Source organism: Thalassophryne amazonica, chromosome 3 (assembly GCF_902500255.1).
Source record: "Thalassophryne amazonica chromosome 3, fThaAma1.1, whole genome shotgun sequence".
Taxonomy (NCBI): Eukaryota; Metazoa; Chordata; class Actinopteri; order Batrachoidiformes; family Batrachoididae; genus Thalassophryne; species Thalassophryne amazonica.
Genome location: NC_047105.1, coordinates 130,251,504 through 130,276,046, shown reverse-complemented (window position 1 = coordinate 130,276,046; position 24,543 = coordinate 130,251,504). Strand labels below are relative to the sequence as shown.

General features: G+C 44.2%; 1 long non-coding RNA gene across 1 annotated transcript; it reads right to left on the bottom strand.

Annotated features, from left to right (window-relative positions):
- LOC117507609 lies at positions 1 to 23,870 on the bottom strand. Its single transcript, XR_004559790.1, has 4 exons — positions 23,598 to 23,870; positions 10,559 to 10,563; positions 10,437 to 10,442; positions 1 to 11 (listed from the first exon to the last, which is right to left on the bottom strand). It is a non-coding gene; the product is annotated as an uncharacterized LOC117507609 (long non-coding RNA).
- Between the last annotated feature and the right edge of the window lie 673 nt (positions 23,871 to 24,543).

Genomic DNA, 24,543 nt, shown 5'->3' with positions numbered 1-24,543 from the left:
GGGCGCCCTGCCTGAAGTGCGGGCTTCAGGCACGAGAGGGCGCTGCCGCCATGGACAGCCGGGGGTGACAGCTGTCACTCATTACCTCTTGACAGCTGTCACCCATCTACTCAACGTCCTCTCACTCCATAAAGACCAGACGTCATCTCCACCTCGTTGCCGAGATATCATACTTGATTGGAGGTAATATCCTCAGCCATTTGTGATTGCAATATTTGGATATTGTGAGTGTTTGCAGGAGTACTGGTACCTCCGTCGGTGAAAGCTGAGAGAGCGCTGAAGGCACTCCTTTCCCCTGAGGAATCTACAGTACTCTGCAGTTATTGAGTGAGAGGTGGAGGTGGCATTCCCACCGCTGTTGTTACTGGGTGTACACACACCCACACTTGACTGTCTTTGTTCTTCGCCAGCAGTACCAGATCCGACAGTCGGGGACGGTGATCACCTGGGAATTCGGGACTTGGCGGCTCCAGTATTCACCAGGTTCTGTGGCGGCGGAAATCGTGTGGTTCCGGCTCTTCTCAGGACAGACGTCTTCTATCCTCGAGCCTGCCCACACGTCACCTTTGTGGATTGACTGTAATTATATTCTGAGATTGTCTGTATGTTCGTTGTGCACATTTCACAACATTAAATTGTTACCTTTTGGCTCATCTATTGGCCGTTCATTTGCGCCCCCTGTTGTGGGTCCGTGTCACTACACTTTCACAACAACTACAGGAAGAACAATAAAATCAATTCTTGTCTGTGACGTTTTGTCAAAATTGAACAACTCATTCCTTTGGGGTTCTGGCTTGATGAAAAGGTCCAAAACAAATTCTGCAGCTGTTGTGATTATTAATGTCACATTATAGTGTTTTAAACTAAAAACAGTGTGTGTTTTGTGGTTGTGATGTTTTGTGATTGTGTATTAAAAGCAAGGTACTTCATGTACGTATGTAGTATGTATGATGAGGAGACGTACACTCACCGGCCACTTTATTAGGTACACTTTGCGAATACACTGACGCCAAAAATCAGTCCGCCCTGTGTTCACTGCGGATGGGTCATTTCTAAGTGTCAGCTGTGATCCACCAATGATTATCACCTCGTCTCTTCTTCAAACTGCACTTCAGTCATCATCTATCTCAACGACATATATGAAGCTTTTGTACAACAATCATTTCCACACAGCCTTATTTCATGATAAAAGATGGCGGACCGATAAGAGCACAGCTGCACGGCAGACGTCTGACGTGCAGCTGCGCCTACGTCATTTCGGTGTGACAGTAGTGAAATTAAGCGATTATCACCCCATTTCTGCTTAAAACTGCCTCGTTTCTGCTCAAAACTTACTTTAGATGATTTAAGAGGTTTTACTTTGTCATCTGATGGTTAACATGAAGCTGAATGGTTAAGCTGAAAGGTTTTTGCCATGCTAATGCTCCCCTGAAGCATACACTCAAAATAAAGTCTGAAGGACCTAAATGACATGGTGAGATGCTGATGAGCTTCGCTCATTCTTGTCCGCGACATCTGCATATTAATCATATTCATCCCTTTGATCGTTTTGGGTGAAGAGAGACACTTTCAGACGAGCTTGTTATGTTTCGGACGCGGTCGGAGCACCGACCCAGCGTTTGAAAGGACCCAGCACGAAATAAGCAGAGCACGGTTCAAAGGATAACAGAATTTAATAAACATAACAGTGAGTGACATGCTAAACAACTAAAAAGTCCACGGTCTGGTGAGGCGGAAACACGGCGCGCTCTCAACAGCGCAAACGGTCCGGAGCCACAGCAGTTCGGACCCAGGGACCCCGCCGACACCCCCCAGGTGGCCGCGACAAACCGAGTCTGTGAAGAAAGAAAACATGAGGTGAGTCCAACTCCACACAGAGAGACACAACTCAAAGGTGCACACAATCAGCAAACACTTCCTGGCTTAAATCTATACATCAGATTCTCACCCTGCAGGCACGGAACAACTCAGTTCAAATCTCCACTGCAGCAGAAGCTGATTAGACAATTAGCATAACGTGACAGCTCAATAACACAAGGTGTGAGGGACACCAAATCCACTGTCATTACTTCATAAAAGTCACCAAAACCAAATTACCTCAGGAAGTGTGCTGAAGAGCGTGAGACCTCACCCAATCCTCCTTCACAGACTGTGGCGTCAAACCTGGAGCGGTCTCTGCGTCCGTGATGGTGAGATTGTTCTCCTGACGTCGATCTCACACGTCTGCTCACAAGGTTGAGTCTCTGGCAATCACACACTGCATTCAAGGTGTAAATGCAGCAATCTCTGATCAAGACAAAATACACCACAGCTGTGAGTCCTGATGACCTGCATGTGAAAACAAGCCTCAGGTGTTCAGGGTGAGGTCCTAATGCTCAGCCACTCAGTCCTGAATGCATACCACCTGGTGGGAGAAACAGAAAACAAAAACCAAGCCAGCCAAACACCCCAGCCCACAACAGAGCTGCTGTGGTCCCAAATGACGCATGCGCAGTGAAGGCAGGCGGACCGATTTTTAGGGGACCGTTTGGTCTGCGAGACCTGGTTGGACTCTTTTGCCTTCAGAACTTCCTTACTTCTTCATGGCATACATTCACTGAGGTGTTGGAAACATTCCTCAGAGATGTTGGTCCATATTTAACACTAGAGTTTAATGCTGTTGTCCGTGGAGCCTGAACAGAGTATCTGAAATGCATTTGTCCTGTCGTGAGTGTACTGAGATTACATCGTACCCATAATGCACTGGGCACAGCATGTGCTCACAAAACCTTAAAAATTAGCACATTACATTAAAACTAAAACATAAAATTTTATTACAGAGATTAGAGCATGCCATAGGTATTAAAGGCACTGCGCTGCGGTGGTTTGAATCATATTTGTCTAATAGATTACAGTTTGTTCATGTAAATGGGGAATCTTCTTCACAGACTAAAGTTAATTATGGAGTTCCACAAGGTTCTGTGCTAGGACCAATTTTATTCACTTTATACATGCTTCCCTTAGGCAGTATTATTAGACGGTATTGCTTAAATTTTCATTGTTACGCAGATGATACCCAGCTTTATCTATCCATGAAGCCAGAGGACACACACCAATTAGCTAAACTGCAGGATTGTCTTACAGACATAAAGACATGGATGACCTCTAATTTCCTGCTTTTAAACTCAGATAAAACTGAAGTTATTGTACTTGGCCCCACAAATCTTAAGAAACATGGTGTCTAACCAGATCCTTACTCTGGATGGCATTACCCTGACCTCTAGTAATACTGTGAGAAATCTTGGAGTCATTTTTGATCAGGATATGTCATTCAAAGCGCATATTAAACAAATATGTAGGACTGCTTTTTTGCATTTACGCAATATCTCTAAAATCAGAAAGGTCTTGTCTCAGAGTGATGCTGAAAAACTAATTCATGCATTTATTTCCTCTAGGCTGGACTATTGTAATTCATTATTATCAGGTTGTCCTAAAAGTTCCCTAAAAAGCCTTCAGTTAATTCAAAATGCTGCAGCTAGAGTACTGACGGGGACTAGCAGGAGAGAGCATATCTCACCCATATTGGCCTCTCTTCATTGGCTTCCTGTTAATTCTAGAATAGAATTTAAAATTCTTCTTCTTACTTATAAGGTTTTGAATAATCAGGTCCCATCTTATCTTAGGGACCTCGTAGTACCATATCACCCCATTAGAGCGCTTCGCTCTCAGACTGCAGGCTTACTTGTAGTTCCTAGGGTTTGTAAGAGTAGAATGGTAGGCAGAGCCTTCAGCTTTCAGGCTCCTCTCCTGTGGAACCAGCTCCCAATTCAGATCAGGGAGACAGACACCCTCTCTACTTTTAAGATTAGGCTTAAAACTTTCCTTTTTGCTAAAGCTTATAGTTAGGGCTGGATCAGGTGACCCTGAACCATCCCTTAGTTATGCTGCTATAGACGTAGACTGCTGGGGGGTTCCCATGATGCACTGTTTCTTTCTCGTTTTGCTCTGTGTGCACCACTCTGCATTTAATCATTAGTGATCGATCTCTGCTCCCCTCCACAGTATGTCTTTTTCCTGGTTCTCTCCCTCAGCCCCAACCAGTCCCAGCAGAAGACTGCCCCTCCCTGAGCCTGGTTCTGCTGGAGGTTTCTTCCTGTTAAAAGGGAGTTTTTCCTTCCCACTGTAGCCAAGTGCTTGCTCACAGGGGGTCGTTTTGACCGTTGGGGTTTTACATAATTATTGTATGGCCTTGCCTTACAATATAAAGCGCCTTGGGGCAACTGTTTGTTGTGATTTGGCGCTATATAAAAAAATTGATTGATTGATTGATTGATGTTTGGGGATGATGAAATCATTTTTCAAGATGATAATGCATCTTGCCATAGAGCAAAAACTGCAAAAACATTCCTTGCAAAAAGACACATAGGGTCAATGTCATGGCATAGGGTCAATGTCAATGAGCAGATCTGATTTGATGCAGGTGTTAATTTGGGGGATGAAAATTTACAGGGTGATTCCATAATTTTTTCCTCAGAATTGAGTGATTCCATATTTTTTTCCCTCTGCTTGGTCTAAAAAAGTAACCGTTACTGACTGCCACAATCTTTTTTTATTGATTTCTTATAGTGTTTCTTAAAGCCAGAAAGTTGCCATTTGAAATGACTTTAGTTTTGTGTCATGTCTGTGATCTGCTTTTTTTTCTACAAAATTAAACAACTGAATGAACATCCTCTGAGGCCGGTGATTACATAATTTTTGCCAGGGGTTGTATATACATACATGTCCTCTGCATGTAACCATCCTAATTACAGTTAGACACAATCCAACCACTAGGCGCAGTGGGCAGCCACAGTCCGGCACCCGTGGAACAACTCCAGATGTAAACACTGCCTTGGTCAGGGGCAGAGAAAGGAGCAGACCCGAAATAAGCATGTTTTTGATTGTGGGAGGAAACCCATGCAGACACGGGTAGAACATGCAAACTCCACACAAAAAGGCAAGGAATCGATCCAACGACCTTCTTGCGCTGAGGCACCAGTGCAAACCACTAAACCACCGTGCCGCCCCGCCGCCACGTACTGAGAACCTTGGTTCTTATCCCCAGAATCTTAACTCAAAGATCAAATTCAATATACCAAGAAAACCACCAAACACACGCAACATCCAGCTTCTCAAGGATGAGTTTAACAAACACCAACAAGCATGACTTATCTGAAGAAAACTGGCTGTGAGTAAAGCTGCAACAATTAACAGATTATTAATTGAGTATTATATTAATTGAGAACTATTTGAATTATTAACAAATAATTTTGGGGGTGTCGAGATTTAGCTTCATTCTTTAACCTTTGTTGTAGTTCTAAAGTCACACATTCATAAATGTGACTTAAAGTAGACCTGCATTGAAATAAATGTGGTCAGATTTCAGAAAGAAATAGCTGATATGTATTTATAAGACCCTTGTGAATGCAGTAAAGTAAATCTGTAAGCCCAAATTTGTAATTCAGCGGAGAAATCTTCGTTTAAAAATGACAAATTTGCAGCTAAAATTTAGCCCTCTGTGAAAACAGTTTGTACAGCCGTATCATTTCCATGACGTCAGGGACAAGACGACGCGCTCCCGCCTTCAGTCCGATCCCGCATTGAAGTTGATTTTATCTGTTAGTAATGTTACTTATACACGTCCTGGTCTCAACATCCAAAAGTAAGCTGCAATGAATGTGAGATACAGATCTGTGTGCTCAGATGAGCAACAACGTCGACAGCGGGCGCCGTTCTTCACCGACGCCTCGCTTTCTGCCTCTGCTGCATTTACCGAATCATGTTCGGTAAACGCAGAAGCAGGCCACTCACATTGCCCGTGTCTGTTGTGCAGCCAGCACCATGTCCCTCTCTACTGAATGGAGGTGCAGCCAACTTGGCACAAGTCCAGAGAATACGCTCGCTGTTTTGATGCAAGCAGCCGGTAACACCTGTTGTGCAAGGACAGACTTTCCGCAGCAACGCACGTCTCGGTAATCGGAGCCGCAGAGCTCCATGGCCGCTGAGAGAGGTTTATAACTTTTTAATGACTTGGATTCTTTGCGGGTCCTGCCTCCATACCCCGTGACGGTACCGGAGGTGAAAGACAGTAGATTTTCAATGCGACAGCACTCAGTCAAATGGGCGTATGAAAAAGTCCCCCAAAATAATTTTCAAGCACAAATAAAAGAAATGTGTACTCACCAAACGTGTCGCAAGACAATATGAAGTTTTAAAAAACCGTTGATCCTTCCGTATAAGACAAAAAGGTAAGTGATGCAAACTGACGTAAATCCACTAATTACAATTGGCGCAATGCATGCTGGGAGAGGGTCTTGTCCGTGACGTCTCGGCAGCATCCATGATGAGAGGGACAATTTGCGGAGAACTAAATGTTAGCTGTTGTGAGAGTGTAGGAACACGGACACACAACAGGGGGCGTAAAAGAACGGGCAATGGATAAGCCAAACAGTAACAATTTAATGTTGTAAATTGTGCACAACGGAATACAGACAACAATCAGTTTGGGACTATAGTCAATTACACGTTGGGTGACGTGTGGGCAGGCTTGAGGATAGAAGACGCCCGTCCAGAACCGAGGCGGATCCCACACGGCCCTCACCACCAACGGATCTGAAGAACACCGGAGCCGCCAAGTCCTGGGTCCCCAGGTGGTCACCATCTCCAGCTGTCAGACCTGGTACTGCTGGCAGAGAACAGAAACAGCACAGGTGAGTGTGAGTACGCACACTCAGTAATCCCACAGTCTGTGTTCTTTTGGGAGGGAGCACCTCCACCTCCCGTCACACACTCGTGCAGCTCCTGTCTAACCACTTATCTGGTTGGGGTGTGAAGCGAAGCCGTCGCTGATCACACCAAACACCAATCCCACAGATAAGGCAACACCACAGGAAAACGGCTGCAAAGAAGTTCAGATTATTACTCAATGTTGTAAGTCAGCAGAGAAATTACCTCCAAGGTAGCTGATTTCTCGGCAAGGAGGTGAGTTGCAGTCCGGCCTTTATGGTGATGGTGATGAGTTGACTGAGTGACAGCTGGTGCTGATGATGAGTGACAGCTGTCACTCCCAGTGGCTCCGGCGCCCTCTCGTGCTTGAAGCCCGCACTCCAAGCAGGGCGCCATCTGGTGGTGGTGGGCCAGCAGCACCTCCTCTTCAGCGGCCCACACAACAGTTAGCTGTAAATTTGTCATTTTCAAATGAAGATTTCTCCGTTGAATGACATATCTGGGCTTGCAGATTTACTTTACTACATTCAGAAGGATCTCATGTGTAAATGTAAGTCATTTTTTGTTCAAAAAATCTGACTGCATTTTTTTCAATGCAGGTCTCCTTTAACAAACATTAGGTGTGTACTATTATTATTATTATTATTATTATTAAATTGTGTTTGTATTATTTTTTTGTTTGTAATTTTTTTCTAATTTGGCATAATTCTGATGATTTTCACCCCTGACTGTTTCAACATTTTATTACTGGTTCTCATTTGTCATGCACTTTATTTGTTCAATAAAACACAAAATAATAATTTAAGAAATAAACAAACACATTTTTATATAAATCTGTACAACAGCAGGACTTTTGGAACTTTATTTTTTTTTTTTACACACACACACACACACACACACAGTATATATATATATATATATATACATACATACGAGGTATCTTATAAAACTAACCGGCAGTTTTATTAAAAAAAAAAAACTATATGGATTTGAATGACATGCGATTACACCAATCATGCTTGAACCCTCGTGCGCATGCGTGAGTTTTTTCACGCGTGTCGGTGACGTCATTTCCCTGTGGGCAGGCTTTGAGTGAGCAGTGGTCCAGCCCTCTCCGCTGAATTCCTTTGTTTGAGACGCTGCTCGAGACGGCGCGTTGCTTTCTCAAACTTTTTTCAGGACCTGTGAGGGATATCCGAGTGGACACTATTCGAGAAATTCAGCTGGTTTTCGTTGAAACGTTTAACAGCTGATGAGAGATTATGAGGTGTTTCTGTCGCTTTAAGGACTTCCCACGGAGTGGGACGTCACGCAGCGCTCCCAGGCGACATCGTCTGGCTGTTTCGAGCTGAAATCATCCTAATTTAAGGCTCTGTTGACCCAGGACGTCGTGAGAGAACAGAGAAAATTCGCAGAGTCGTTTCCGTGACGACGCCGCAAATCTGTGCGCGCCGCGACAGGAAAAACACCTCCGTGGTGAAAACCATTTGTAAAATTCAGGCGGCTTTTGATGGCTTTCAACAAGTGAGTAACTGAGAAATTGTTTAACAGTTGGACATGTTCCAACTTGCCCATTAAGTTTTCCAGCGGAGGTGTTTTTCCTGTCGCGACCCCCCCGCAGTCGGGTCCGGCCCGACATGTGACTCTGCCCGCACATTCTTTCATTACAAAATGACCTCTAACAGTGGAATGTCCGCATAAACGCCTCATGCCGGCCTCTTCTGAATCTTCTCTGTTCTCTCACGACGTCCTGGGTCAACAGAACCTTAAATTAGGATGATTTCAGCTCGAAACAGCCAGACGACGTCACCTGGGAGCGCTGCGTGACGTCCCACTCCGTGGGCTGTCCTTAAAGGGACACTACCAGACCAAAATCTCTCATCAGCCGTTAAAATTTTCAACAAAAACCAGCTGAATTTATCGAATGGTGTCCACTCAGTTGTGCCTTACAGTTTTGAAAACATTTTTATCAAACAAAGCAGCAGTCTCTGAGCCATTCCTAAACCATGAAAAAATCGACGAGAGGGTGGATGACTCCTCACTCAAAGACTGCCCACAGGCGAATGAATGTTCATTTCTCTACCATAAGCCGTCTCCAAAGGCGTTTCAGAGAATTTGGCAGTACATCCAACCAGCGTCACAACCGCAGACCATGTGTAACCACACCAGCCCAGGACCTCCACATCCAGCATGTTCACCTCCAAGATCGGCTGAGACCAGCCACTCGGACAGCTGCTGAAACAATCGGTTTGCATAACCAAAGAATTTCTGCACAAACTGTCAGAAATCGTCTCAGGGAAGCTCATCTGCATGCTCGTCGTCCTCATCGGGGTCTCGACCTGACTCCAGTTCGTCGTCGTAACTGACTTGAGTGGGCAAATGCTCACATTCGCTGGCGTTTGGCACGTTGGAGAGGTGTTCTCTTCATGGATGAATCCCGGTTCACACTGTCCAGGGCAGATGGCAGACAGCATGTGTGGCATTGTGTGGGTGAGCGGTTTTCTGATGTCAATGTTGTGGATCGAGTGGCCCATGGTGGCGGTGGGGTTATGGTATGGGCAGGCGTCTGTTATGGATGAAGAACACAGGTGCATTTTATTGATGGCATTTTGAATGCACAGAGACACCGTGATGAGATCCTGAGGCCCATTGTTGTGCCATACATCCAAGAACATCACCTCATGTTGCAGCAGGATAATTCTTGGAAGCTGAAAATGTCCCAATTCTTGCATGGCCGACATACTCACCGGACATGTCACCCACTGAGCATGTTTGGGATGCTCTGGACCGGCGTATACGACAGCGTGTACCAGTTCCTGCCAATATCCAGCAACTTCGCACAGCCATTGAAGAGGAGTGGACCAACATTCCACAGGCCACAATTGATAACCTGATCAACTCTATGTGAAGATGTGTTGCACTGCATGAGGCAAATGGTGGTCACACCAGATACTGACTGGTATCCCCCCCCAATAAAACAAAACTGCACCTTTCAGAGTGGCCCTTTATTGTGGGCAGTCTAAGGCACACCTGTGCACTAATCATGGTGTCTAATCAGCATCTTGATATGGCACACCTGTGTGGTGGGATGGATTATCTCAGCAAAGGAGAAGTGCTCACTATCACAGATTTAGACTGGTTTGTGAACAATATTTCAGGGAAATGGTGATATTGTGTATGTGGAAAAAGTTTTAGATCTTTGAGTTCATCTCATACAAAATGGGAGCAAAACCAAAAGTGTTGCGTTTATATTTTTGTTGAGTGTATATATATATATATATATATATATATATATATATATATATATATATATATATATATATATATATAAAAGCCTTCCGTTGGAAGCCTTAAAGACAAGTTGGAACATGTCCAGCTGTTAAACAATTTCTCAGATACTCACTCTACTGAAAGCCATCAAAAGCCACCTGGTTTTTACAAATGGTTATCAACACGGAGGTGTTTTTCCTGTGGCGGTGCGCCGCGCCGGCTGCCTGCCGACGCGCCAATCCGTCCGCATGTCTTTCATTACAAAATCTCCTTTAACAGTGGAATGTCTGGATAAACTGCTGATCCCGAGCTCTTCTGAAACTTCTCTGTTCTCTCACGACGTCCTGGGTCAACAGAGGCTTAAATTTGGAGGTTTTCAGCTCGAAACAGGCTGATGACGGCACCTCAAAGCGCTGCGCGACGTCCCGCTCCGTGGGAAGTCCTTAAAGCGACAGTAACACTCCATAATCTCTCATCAGCCGTTAAAATTTTCACCGAAAACCAGCTGAATTTCTCGAATGGTGTCCACTTCGATCTGCCTCACAGGTTCTGAAAAAATTTTGATAAAGCAAAGCACCAGTCTCTCAGCAAGTTGTTAGACAAAGGAATTCCGACGAGAGGGCTGGACCACTCCTCACTCAAAGCCTGCCCACAGGCGAATGACGTAACCGACAGGCGTGACAAAACTCACGCATGCGCACGAGGGTTCAAGGTTGGCTGATGTAATCGCACGTGATTCAAATCCATATAGCTTTTGAAAAAAATAAAAAGGTACGTTATGTTTCTTGCAGACCTCGTATATATATATATATATATATATATATATATATATATATATATATATATATATATATACATACACACACACACACTTTGTTGTGTTATAGTCAAGGAGTCACACAATTAGGTCTTCAATTATTTTCACTTGTTTCTTTATTTTGCATTATGTTGGAGAAATATATGTTCACTGTGAGATTAATGAATATCAGGATTGAGCATAAATGTAATATAATAATATAAATGAAATATAGAGGAGCCCAAATTTACTTTGACAAATTTATGGCATTAAGAGAGAAAATACAAACATTTAAATGTGAAAAAGTCAAGAATGTGTTTCTATAATTTCTATATCCACTGTGAGTTCAGATGCAGTAGTTCCACATGGTGCCACAGCCAATAATGAATCAATCAAAGTTAAAATCTGAAAAGAAACTAAAATTGCAGTCTGACAGTGTTTGTCTTGTGTGCTGGGTGGCAGCCACAGACAAACCAACAGGAAGTGGGTAAGGTCATCCAAAGGTCAAATGTGTGCCAAGTTTGGTTTACTGTCAGCGAGCCCCATAACAATCTGTTTAAAGTAGACTTGCATTGAAATAAATGTGGTCAGATTTCAGAAAGAAATAGCTGATATGTATTTATAAGACCCTTATGAATGCAGTATAGTAAATCTGTAAGCCCAAATTTGTAATTCAGTGGAGAAATCTTCGTTTAAAAATGACAAATTTGCAGCTAAAATTTAGCCCTCCGCGAAAACAGTTTGTACATCCGGGTCATTTCCATGACGTCGGGGAGAAGACGGAGAGCTAGCGCCTTCAGTCCGATCCCGCATTGAAATTGATTTTATCTGTTAGTAATGTTACTGTTATACACGTCCTGGTTTCAACATCCAAAAGTAAGCTGCAGTGAATGCAAGATACAGCTCTGCATGCTCAGATTAGCGGCGACATCGACAGCGGGCGACGTTCTTCTCCGACGCCTTGCTCTCACTGCCTCCGATGTGCTTACAGAGTCTGAGGGCTCGGTAAACGCCGCAGCGGGCCACTCACACCTCCCTCGTGTCTGCTGTGCAGCCGGCACCACCTCCCTGTCTACTGAATGGACTTGCTGCCAACTTGGCAGCAAGTCCAGAGACTAAGCTCACTGTTCTGATGCGGAGCGGCCGGTGACACCTGTTGCTCGCAAGGACAGACTTCTTGTGGCAAAATCCGCAGCGCTGCACGGTCTCGGTAATCGGAGCCGCAGAGCTCCGTGGCCACTGAGAGAGGTTTATATCTTTTTAATGACTTGAATTCTTTGCGGGTCCTGCCTCCGTACCCCGTGACGATAACACCGGAGGCTAAAGACAGTAGATTTTCAATGCGACACCACTCAATCAAACAGGCACATGAAAAAGTCCCCAAAAATCATTTTCAAGCAACAATAAAAGAAATGTGTACTCACCAAACGTACCGCAAGACTATATGAAGTTTTAAAAAAAAGTCTTAGCTGGTAGCAGAACACGAGAGCACATTACTCTGATTTTAGCATCCCTGCACTGGCTTCCAGTTCATTTTAGAGTTGATTTTGTTTGTTTTTAAAGCTTTGAATGGACTGGCACCGGCGTACATTTCGGACCTCATCCAAATTGACCAGCCTCCCCGTGCTTTGAGGTCCGAGGGCCAGCTCCAGCTTGTGCCTGTGATCAATCAATCAACTTCAATCAACTTTTTTCTTATATAGCGCCAAATCACAACAAACAGTTGCCCCAAGGCGCTCCATATTGTAAGGCAAGGCCATACAATAATTATGAAAAACCCCAACGGTCAAAACGACCCCCTATGAGCAAGCACTTGGCCACAGTGGGAAGGAAAAACTCCCTTTTAACAGGAAGAAACCTCCAGCAGAACCAGGCTCAGGGAGGGGCAGTCTTCTGCTGAGACTGGTTGGGGCTGAGGGAAAAAACCAGGAAAAAGACATGCCGTGAAGGGGGGCAGAGATCGATCACTAATGATTAAATGCAGAGTGATGCATACGGAGCAAAAAGAGAAAAACAGTGCATCATGGGAACCCCCCCACAATCTATGTCTAAAGCAGCATAACCAAGGGATGGTCCAGGGTCACCCGATCCAGCCCTAACTATAAGCCTTAGCGAAAAGGAAAGTTTTAAGCCTAATCTTAAAAGTAGAGAGGGTATCTGTCTCCCTGATCTGAATTGGGAGCTGGTTCCACAGGAGAGGAGCCTGAAAGCTGAAGGCTCTGCCTCCCATTCTACTCTTACAAACCCTAGGAACTACAAGTAAGCCCGCAGTCTGAGAGCGAAGCGCTCTAATGGGGTAATATGGTACTACGAGGTCCCTAAGATAAGATGGGACCTGATTATTCAAAACCTTATAAGTAAGAAGAAGAATTTTAAATTCTATTCTAGAATTAACAGGAAGCCAATGAAGAGAGGCCAACACGGGTGAGATATGCTCTCTCCTGCTAGTCCCCGTCAGTACTCTAGCTGCAGCATTCTGAACCAACTGAAGGCTTTTTAGGGAACTTTTAGGACAACCTGATAATAATGAATTACAATAGTCCAGCCTAGAGGAAATAAATGCATGAATTAGTTTTTCAGCATCACTCTGAGACAAGACCTTTCTGATTTTAGAGATATTGCGTAAATGCAAAAAAGCAGTCCTACATATTTGTTTAATATGCGCTTTGAATGACATATCCTGATCAAAAATGACTCCAAGATTTCTCACAGTATTACTAGAGATCAGGGAAATGCCATCCAGAGTAACGATCTGGTTAGACACCATGCTTCTAAGATTTGTGGGGCCAAGTACAATAACTTCAGTTTTATCTGAGTTTAAAAGCAGGAAATTAGAGGTCATCCATGTCTTTATGTCTGTAAGACAATCCTGCAGTTTAGCTAATTGGTGTGTATCCTCTGGCTTCATGGATAGATAAAGCTGGGTATCATCTGCGTAACAATGAAAATTTAAGCAATACCGTCTAATAATACTGCCTAAGGGAAGCATGTATAAAGTGAATAAAATTGGTCCTAGCACAGAACCTTGTGGAACTCCATAATTAACTTTAGTCTGTGAAGAAGATTCCCCATTTACATGAACAAACTGTAATCTATTAGACAAATATGATTCAAACCACCGCAGCGCAGTGCCTTTAATACCTATGACATGCTCTAATCTCTGTAATAAAATTTTATGGTCAACAGTATCAAAAGCAGCACTGAGGTCCAACAGAACAAGCACAGAGATGAGTCCACTGTCCGAAGCCATAAGAAGATCATTTGTAACCTTCACTAATGCTGTTTCTGTACTATGATGAATTCTAAAACCTGACTGAAACTCTTCAAATAGACCATTCCTCTGCAGGTGATCAGTTAGCTGTTTTACAACTACCCTTTCAAGAATCTTTGAGAGAAAAGGAAGGTTGGAGATTGGCCTATAATTAGCTAAGATAGCTGGGTCAAGTGATGGCTTTTTAAGTAATGGTTTAATTACTGCCACCTTAAAGGCCTGTGGTACATAACCAACTAACAAAGATAGATTGATCATATTTAAGATTGAAGCATTAAATAATGGTAGGACTTCCTTGAGCAGCCTGGCAGGAATGGGGTCTAATAAACATGTTGATGGTTTGGATGAAGTAACTAATGAAAATAACTCAGACAGAACAATCGGAGAGAAAGAGTCTAACCAAATACCGGCATCACTGAAAGCAGCCAAAGATAACGATACATCTTTGGGATGGTTATGAGTAATTTTTTCTCTAATAGTCAAAATTTTGTTAGCAAAGAAAGTCATGAAGTCATTACTAGTTAAAGTTAATGGAATACTCAGCTCAATAGAGCTCTGACTCTTTGTCAGCCTGGCTACAGTGCTGAAAAGAAACCTGAGGTTATTCTTATTTTCTTCAATTAGTGATGAGTAGAAAGATGTCCTAGCTTTACGGAGGGCTTTTTTATAGAGCAACAAACTCTTTTTCCAGGCTAAGTGAAGATCTTCTAAATTAGTGAGACGTGATGAGACTGAAAACCAGGGGGACAGGGCTTTTTCTGTGGTGGGCCCTCAGCTGTGGAATGATTTGCCCCTTAACATCTGAACAGCCCCCACTGAAGAGTGTTTTAAGTCTCGTCACAAAACCCATTTTTATGCTTTGGCTTTTAACACAGCGTGAGTGTGTGGTCCTCTGTGTGTGTTTTTTTTGTACAGCACTTTGGAAACTATGTTTGTGAAATGTGCTATATCAATAAAGTGGTATGGTATGGAATAAATCCTCTTGTAGCAAAAAAACAAAACAACAACAAAAAAAAAAAACATGCTGCGTGGCTCTTATTCATCCTTCATTATTTGCTGGGACCAGGGCTTTATTTTCTTAAAAGCGACTCGCGACACATCTAGCTCCTTTTCCTGGCGTCACTGGAGACTTTTCTGGTGTTTGGCGGCTCAAAAGTGAAAGCACGTATTGATCTAGTCTCTGCTCTCACCGAGCAGCAGTGGGTCTCCTCACCTCCGCTGCAAAGCGCTGAGCGGAGGAATATCGACAATCCTCCTCATTCAAAGTGCCATTGAAACAGTTGCCTCCGCGGCTGTTCCCGCATTGAACGACAAACCTCACTTGGACTCTCTCAGCCTACTTACCTGGTTTGTTGCGACTAATTAGTCTCCAGACTTTGAGAAGTCCTGGCCTTGAGAAGTTATTTTATTTTGAGAATGATGGCCAATTTATTGGCAAAATAAATAAACAAACCAAGAATCTAGTTTATTAGTATTATTATTAAGGTGTTTTTGGTCTCTCCCACAACATTTTTCCAAAACATTCAACAAATATATTAACAGTAAACGAACAAAGGACAAGAACAGAATAACATTCATAGTATTACCATTATAAATAGAAAGAGATAGAAAATGTACAATAACAAAAGTAAATGGATTCTTTAACATTAATTCTCTTTCAAGAAAATCCTTACAGAGGGTGACAGTTTTATGACATTTGAGAGTGTCGATAAGCTTAATACTGCTTATATATTGTTCAAATTCAGCCAGAAATCTATGTAAATTCTTTTCAATACTCTGCATTTATGAAGTTGGAATTAACCAAACATTATTAAAAGGTTAATAATGTATTCAGTGGTCTCTCCCACATTTTTTTTCCCTACAGCACCTGATATGACTTCATACTATGCAAATACAGTGATGAAGAGTCACGTGGGCACGGCGAACAAGATGGCAGCTGGTTCGAAACCCTCCGTTCTCCGGCTTGTTTTTTGATTGATTTTTTTTTTTTTTTGTGGTCCAGGCTTCCACCTAATGCCACTCTTCCTCTGCTGTGCTGTGTAAGAGCAGTTGTCATTCTTTTTAAGAAAATTAAGCTATTTAATTCCACAATGGCCGCCTCGAAGCAACTTAAAAGTTCGGGCCGCGTGGCCACCCGCAACAGTCCTCCACATGAGGAAGAAGGTGATGAAGCGTCCTCTCCTCCTAACTTGGCTAAGTTGTTTACTGAAGTTGTCAAAATGAGTAATACGCTGCAAAGTGTCGCTACTGATGTTTCTACAATAAAGCAGACGACAACTGAACTGAATACAACGGTGGTGATGCAGGAGAGGTTAATGGAGGCTGAGACGCGCATTTCCTGCTTAGAAGACACCTTAGAGTGGCTACACACTGCAGACAGTGAGAGGAAGAAACAGGTGGACGATATGTGCAACCGCATTCAGGCCCTCGAAAATCACAGTAAGAGGAACAACGTGAGAGTTATTGGGTTAAAAGAGACGGTTGGTGCTGACGGGACACTGTTGAGCTGTGTTCGAAAGATGTTGGTTGAGGGGCTTGGCGTGCGTGACGATGCCAAGTTTGAGATTGAGCACGCCCATCATGCCCCCAACCCGCTTCCAGAGCCAAACCAACCCCCGAGGCCAGTGCTCATACGCTTCCTGAGGCAGTCAGCAAGGGATAAAGTTATTATGGCAGCTAAGGAGAAACGCGGGTTTGATTGGGGAGGATGCCGGTTGTCTGTGTTTCCTGATATGACTAAAGAGCTGGCGGAGAAAAGGAAGGCTTTCACAGCCGTGAAGCGAAAGCTACAGGAGCGCAACGTCAAATACACCCCGGCATTCCTGGCTACACTGCGGGTGAAGTGGAAACGTAAGCTTCAACTCGCCAAAGGCAGCGGAAGAGTTTTTCAGCAATGATGACGAGCATGAGGAGTGCGAGCAGCAGTGAGAGGGGATCTCTAATACGACTGACTGACGTCACTGTAAGGAGCCTGCAGGAGACACCTGGTGTTTGATTGTTGGAGAGTGGGCGGACCTCGCCACCTGTCATTCTGGAGGGAGAGAAGACGAGCAGCGTCCTATGGACCTGATAAGGTTTTTTTCCCTAGGCTGCATTAGGCAGCTCTAAGGTAGATCTTTTGTTAAAACTGTTTGGATGGTTTATATAATGGAAATGTTCCTTTTTCCATTTGTTTTGTTTTATTTTGGCTGGGTGCACTCACATATTAGGTTTTTCAGGGGACAAGAATGTTCATTTTTGTTTAAAGGCATGGTTACAGGTTTAAGTTATATTGCAATTCATAATCTGTAATGACTGGAAAATATATAAAATACTCGTATATGTCTTGGAATATTAATGGATGTGGAAATCCAATCGAAAGGCGTAAAATATTGGCATATTTAAAGACAAATCAAGCAGATACAATATTTCTTCAAGAGACTCACCTTAAGTGAGGGGGAGAGTCGAGGTTTAAAGTGGGTTAGATAGGTCATATTTTTTATAGTTCACATTCAAGTGCTCGCAACGGTGTAACCATCCTCATTAAAAGAAATATTCACTTTTCATTGATAAAAGAAGTTAAAGATGCAGAAGGGAGAATGGTATGTGTCCAGGCTATGGTAGAGGGGGTAAAGTTAATACTTTGTAACATTTATGCGCCAATAAAGAAGACCCTCACTTCTTCCATGAGATAAACAGAGTTTTGAGAGATATGCAGGGACAAATAATATTAGCAGGTGATATGAATGAAATGATGGATCCTATTCTGGATAAGAGTTCATCTAAAGGTTCACTTAGCTCCAAGGCATACGCCAACTACGTGGTCGCTTAGGGCCTCCACGCCACCAGGGGGCCCCGAGAGCACCGAGACGTTGTGATAAAAAAGTAAATATATACATGAAATTAAAATAATATTGAATAATTTAAACGAAATTGTATTACACCCGAAAAAAATAAATTCATTTTGACAAAATACCAATACTAGGTTAATTGATGCCTCCTGTTGGCTGCTGCCACCGTTGGGCAAATTTAGATGCACCGCTTGGGTCACGTGGTCGATGACAAATCGTGAGGAAAGAAGTGAGTGCAAGTCATGTCTCAGAAAAGAAATTATCCCTCTGGAGTGGAGAAAAGAAAAAAGAAGTTGGAAGACGAGAAAAAACAAGACAAAGGTAGGTTTGCAATATTACAATTTTTGTTGTCTTTATTTGCGAAATGATCCGTTCGTTTAGTGTAAAGTGCTTTACGTGCCTTAAAGTCAGAGGCGATTGCTCTAAGACTGCTAAAATGTCAAAAAATAAGTGATCAAATATATACTGTTGTGTGTACATGTCATTGACTAAATATGCGCTACAACGCGCTCAACTTTTGTTCAGAATCAGCTTCTTATCACTGGTAACGATGCGGCTTTGTTCTCACTCAAACCCGCAGCTTCACAGCGCTTTAAACAGTGTGGAACTGAGAGTCCACAGACTTCAATAGCGACACAAAGCATGCAGCGAAACGAGACGAGTCATTGGATAAATGCTGGGCTTTGTCCCACCCATCGGACGCTCAGCGTGTCTGGGGATCTATGGGGCAGTGGGCTGGCCTCGGCTGGTCCGGACGCTCAGCTTCTGCATGATGATTGGATGATCTGTCTGAGGCTGAATCCCTTTTTGATTGACAGCGAAATGAGCGAATCAGCGATCTTTTGGTGTAAACATCCGTGGGAGCATTTTCATTCTTTTCTGAGTTGAACCGGAGACTTTCCTAATCCTTTTAGCGGCATTTTCTTTGTTAAAAACGACCAGCGACAAATCGAGCTTCTATTTCTGGTGGGGTTTTTTTGTAGCTGCTTGTGTTTGGAGACTGACTTCTATCACTCTGACTTCTATCGTAGTTTCTGTCCCTACCGAGCAGCGGGTGCTGCTGAGCTCCTCCACCGTCACAAAGCGCTCACAGGCGGACAAACTTCACATTAGCCTCGCGCCAGTCCCAGCTAGCGAGCTAGCTAGGTAGCAAGCTGCACATAATAGCAGACAATTTGAACGTTGTGGACCGGATTTTGGCGAAGCCATTTGATAGTCTTCCTTACGAAGAAAAACTTAGAGTTAAACAGCAGGGCAGATCAACTCCTCAGATTAATTTGGTGCAAAAGGTGGGGAAAAGTAGCTCAGGTCTCAATGGTTTGCTGGCCAAAGTTAAAGCGTTTGTGCATTGCTATGCCCACACATTGCTGTTATGTTGTGGATTTCTATGTTCATTTTGGAGATTATTTAAGTATTATATTTATTATTTAAGTATTTAATTTTGATTACAACTTTATTTTTCTGTAAGATAATGTGAATGTCATCTGATTCTATTTTGTATTTGGATATTGAACATTTTGCACACCATTGCACATCTGAAAGAAATTAAACTATTTAACGTGTTTACTATAAATGCAGTCTCCTGCCTGCTGATGTTGCTTTCAAATAGTTAAATTAATGAGCCATACTTATACATCACTCTGTATGTAGAAGTTAATTAAAACATATTTATGAGTTTATTACCCCTTTAAGGTTAAAAACAAGAATGACACCTGTATGATGTAAGATAATTACAAATAATGCTAATGATTGTGGGTACGTTACACACATAACAGTGTAGCCTATGGAATAATGAGGCATCTGGTGCTGAGGTGATGGTAGGGGGGCCCCAAATGAAATTCTGCTTAAGGCCCCATAAAGGCTTGGGCCGGCCCTGCTTAGCTCTAAGGGTAGAGACGCAGTTCATATGTTAAAGGAAGATATGGGCCTAATTGATTTATGGCGGCTGATTAATCATTCTAAAAGAGAATACACATTCTATTCTAAAGTAAGTCCCTTCGGCTGCTCCCTTGTTTGCACTTGGGGTCGCCACAGCAAATCCAATGAGAATTTATTTAGTTTCGAAAGGCACTGTTATATGTTTTTACAAGCACAAAATGAATTGTGGAGGTGAGATTTCTCCCGAATTAAAAAGTAAAAGACCCCACATTCATGCCCATTTGTGATGTTGAGATGAAAAACTACAGCAGTGATCCAGAACTGGTAATGATCCAGACCAAAGTTGAGAAGCTTGAGAGGACAGTCAGTTCATACATCAAGAAGTGGCTTGGCCTCCCACGGTGCCTCAGTAACATCAACTTATTTGGACATGGTGCCCTGGATTTGCCCGTCTCTAGCCTCACAGAGGAATTTAAATGCACCAAAGTGAGGCTAAACATGACCCTGACCGACTCCCATGATGACCGGATTCAATTGGCCGCTCCCAGACTGGCAACTGGGAGGAAATGGATCCCGTCTGAGGCCATAGAGCAAGCAAAATCTGCTCTCAGGCATGGAGACATCGTAGGCCAGGTGCAGCATGGAAGAGGTGGGGTTAGGCTCGGGACAAGCCGACCCACGTGGCAAAAAGCAACACCAACCCAGAAGAGAAAGCTGGTCGTGACCGAGGTGCGGCACCAAGAGGAGGCAGACAGACGCACAAAGGCAGTTTCACAATCCAAACAGGGCCAGTGGACTAGCTGGGAATGCCTGGAACAAAGAAAGCTCAGCTGGAGGGATCTCTGGGAAATGGAAGGGAGCCAAATCAGCTTCATCGTCAGAGCCACCTATGACGTTCTTCCAACACCCACAAACCTCAGGCAGTGGTTTGGTGAAGATCCCTCTTGTGTGCTCTGTCAAACCCCTGCAACTCTGAGGCACATCCTCACAGGCTGTAAACCAGCTTAGCCCAGGGCCGCTATACTTGGAGACACAACCAGGTGCTACGACAGCTGGCCATCTCTTTGGAAAAAAGGAGAACCAGCACCAACGCCCTCCCTCCATCAGTGCCTGGACGCATATCCATCACAACATTTGTAAGAGCAGGACAACTCCCAGCAAACCCTGCAGCGAATATGGAATCACCAACCCTCTTAGACAGTGCCCGGAATTGGAGAATGCAGGTTGACTTGGCCCAGAGACTTATATTCCCACCTGAGATTGTTACAACTAATCTCAGGCCAGATCTGGTCTTATGGTCAACCTCGCAGAAGTCTGTTTTCATTGTGGAGCTAACTGTACCCTGGGAAGGTGCAGTTGGTGAAGCATATGAGCGGAAATGACTGAAGTACTCCGACTTAACAGCAGACGCCGAACAACGCGGGTGGCGTGCCCAGGTGCTTCCTGTCGAGGTTGGCTGTAGAGGGTTTGTTGCCACATCTACAACCAAGCTGCTTAAGGTAATGGGAGTGAGAGGAAAAGCCTTCCAACAAGCTGTCAAGTCACTATCAGGAGCAGCTGAACGGAGCAGCAACTGGATCTGGATGAAAAGAAAGGACTGCAACTGGGCTGCAAGATGACCACCGAGGGGTAAAAGCAGAGGGGGGCAAATCTGGGACGCCAGATGTTGCAGTTGAGCCCTCTGGAGGTGTCGTGGGCCTTTCAACGAAACACCAAAGAAGGAGGGTGCCCACCTGAAGACCCCTGTGAAGCGTTTACCCCTCTAGCCCTAACCCCTTACCAAGTGCTGATTAGTTAAGGGATTGTACTACCTAGTCCTATAAGCTCAACTGTTATGGAAATTTTAGCTAAGCTGCACCATTATTTTGAAAATATTGTGAAAATCACTGCAGAGCTTCTCTACATGGGGTTTTCTTAACACATGTGGAATTTCATTCAGTTCCTTCATATATTCTTATTTTTTAAGGAATTTTGATGATTTATTTTGTCTGTGATGATGCTTAATAAAGATGATTATGCTTAAATTCTATCTAATCTAATCAAATCTTAATGCATAAATTGACATCCATGTTGTCTCCTAAATTCAGTATCATTATCGCCAACATGCTGTGAACATGTTGTGAACAGGACGGTACAGTGAGTACTGCAGCAGGAGTGAAAGTGGAGCCAGAAATAAGGAGGCTCCATAGTTTGGGGATATCGAGTTTGTCTTCATGTTGGCACAATGTGACATCAAGAAAAACAAGGTGGACAAACACCAGTGAAGATAGTCTGACATTTTGATCTATAGCTGAAAATTGGTGAGTTAAAATAATAATGTTACAGCTTCCACACAGGTGAAAAGACAGCTGACTCTGTCCTTTTTAAAGGGTTTCTTGAGTTTATCTGGAGTTTGTCAAATTTGTCATAACTGAGTGAGTTCGTTGTTTGGAGACGACAGCAGACAAAAATCACCATTAATTTCATTTCTGGCTGATGTGAACTTTTGTCTTGTGGTCCAGTACCACATGGAGCCATCCCAGGCTGGCAGTTGGAGCCAGGTAGAGGTCGATCAAGGGTTACACAGGGGTCAACATTTAAAAATACTCCAATCAGATTGAAGCATATACATTATTTGACTGATCAAAAATAATTTGCATCACTTTTAAACAAATTTGGAGCAACTTTAACTTTTGACCCCTGTGTGCACTGAAGTTCACTTTTGTCACCTTTTCTGCTGTTTTTAATCCATAACTCTAGAACATTCTATAGTCTAAACTACATGCTTATAGAATCTTTATGATCAGAGAATTTATTCTTCAGGACAGAAAACCTCCTCGACTCGTGGACTGTTTCATCAAACACCAAATTTGGTGCTTTCAGACAAACTGATGGTTTCTTCTTGAAAATCCTGTCAACGTCTGTTTTTGGTGGAATGCTGCCCTTGTGTGTCTGATAAAGATATTTACAATTATACAGGCAGAAATAGAAACATAAAGTGGAAATAAAACCTGTTCGACTTTCCGAACACTTCTGCAGATAAAGTTTGTAACCAACTAGCAAATAAATGCAACGTACACTCCAGAAAATGCAGAACTAAAAATGATCAGAGTAGCTGAACGGTGTTGAAAATCTGGACACCCTTGTCCTCAGTTCATGTCCGTCTCTTCTGTCATGTGTCAGGTTCTCCACTTCTCGCCTGTACGCTGTCTTGGCCCCTGGACAAAGTGTATACAAATAAAGTAGAGCTTACAGAGCAGCCCTCCGCCCCCATCTCAGTGCCTCAGACCACATCTCACTTGTCATGCTTCCTGCTTACAGTCCAGTGTCGAAAAGCAGGGACACCATCACAAAGACCATCTCTGTGTGGCCAACTGGTGCTGTGTCCATGTTTCAAGACTGCTTTGAGACCACCGACTGGCAAATGTTCAGAGCGGCTGCAACAACAGGGAGCAATGTGGACCTGGAGGAATACTCACTGACTGTGCACTGCTACATCCAGAGCTGCATAGACAATGTGACCACCCCCAAGACCATCACCATCAGGCCAAACCAGAAACCCTGGATGACCGGAAAGGTGTACTCCCTGCTGAAAATTTGCGATACTGCATTCAAAGACAGTGATGCAACAGCACTCAGAGCAGCCAGAAGGAACCCGGCGGGAATAAAAAGCGCTAAGTCCACATATGCCCTCAAGGTTCAAGGCCACTTCCAATCCAACGACCCACTGAGCATGTGGAGGGGCATCAAATGCATCACGGACTATAAAAACAATGTAGCAGTGCTCTGCAGACCCATCGCTCCCGGACACACTCCCGCGACCCGGCACGGAACCGGCCCGGGACCACCCCGCATGGGTTTTGGGTCTGATAAATGCACGCATCCCGTGAGGGGTCAGTGCTCGTTGGCATGTATTAGCTCTAGAATTACCACAGTTATCCATGTAACTGGGAGCGACCAAAGGAACCATAACTGATTTAATGAGCCATTCGCAGTTTCACTTTACCGGCCATGTGTACTTAAACTTGCATGGTTTAATCTTTGAGACAAGCATATGCTACTGGCAGGATCAACCAGGTAGGCTGACTCTCAGCAGTGGCGGCGGCGGCAGCAGCAGCAGCATCGGGGCCCCGGGGCGCTCTGCCGAAAGGCCAGGCGGGGCTGAGAGGCAGGGCCCTGCCTCGCCAACCCGCGCCGGGGGGGTGGGGCTCCACTAACCGCCGCCAGCATGCGCAGCGAACCCCAACACGTCGCCGGCAGGCAACGGGCGGGTAGGCTGGATGCGCCCGTGCGGGCTCGGGAGAGAGTCGTCGTGGTGCAGGGTCCTGAGAAAAACGTGTTTGCCAGAGGCAAGCCATGCAGGCCAGGGTTAGCCGCACCGCAAAGCCAGCAGCAGCAGCTACAGCAGCAGAATCTCAGTCCGGGGATGGCAGGCTGACTGGCTGGCTGGCTGGCGGGGAGCCACCAGGGCGCAGGCAGGCTCTGTTGTATGGCACCTGGGACAGACGGAGCATCTCGGTCTCGCCACCGAGCTTTGGTAGACACTGTTAGGACCGGCGGGAGCGACGCCGCTCCACTTGAACCGCATCCTTCATGGTGACGCGTGTGACAGAGGGGCCTGCCATGCGGGGAAGAACCGCCCACCTAAACAACAGCAGCAAGGCTGAGCAGCAGGGGCCTTCCCGGGGCAGGAGGCAACTTTTTCTGTAAGATAATGCAAATGTCATTTGATTCTATTTTGTATTTGGATATTGAACATTTTGCACACCATTGCA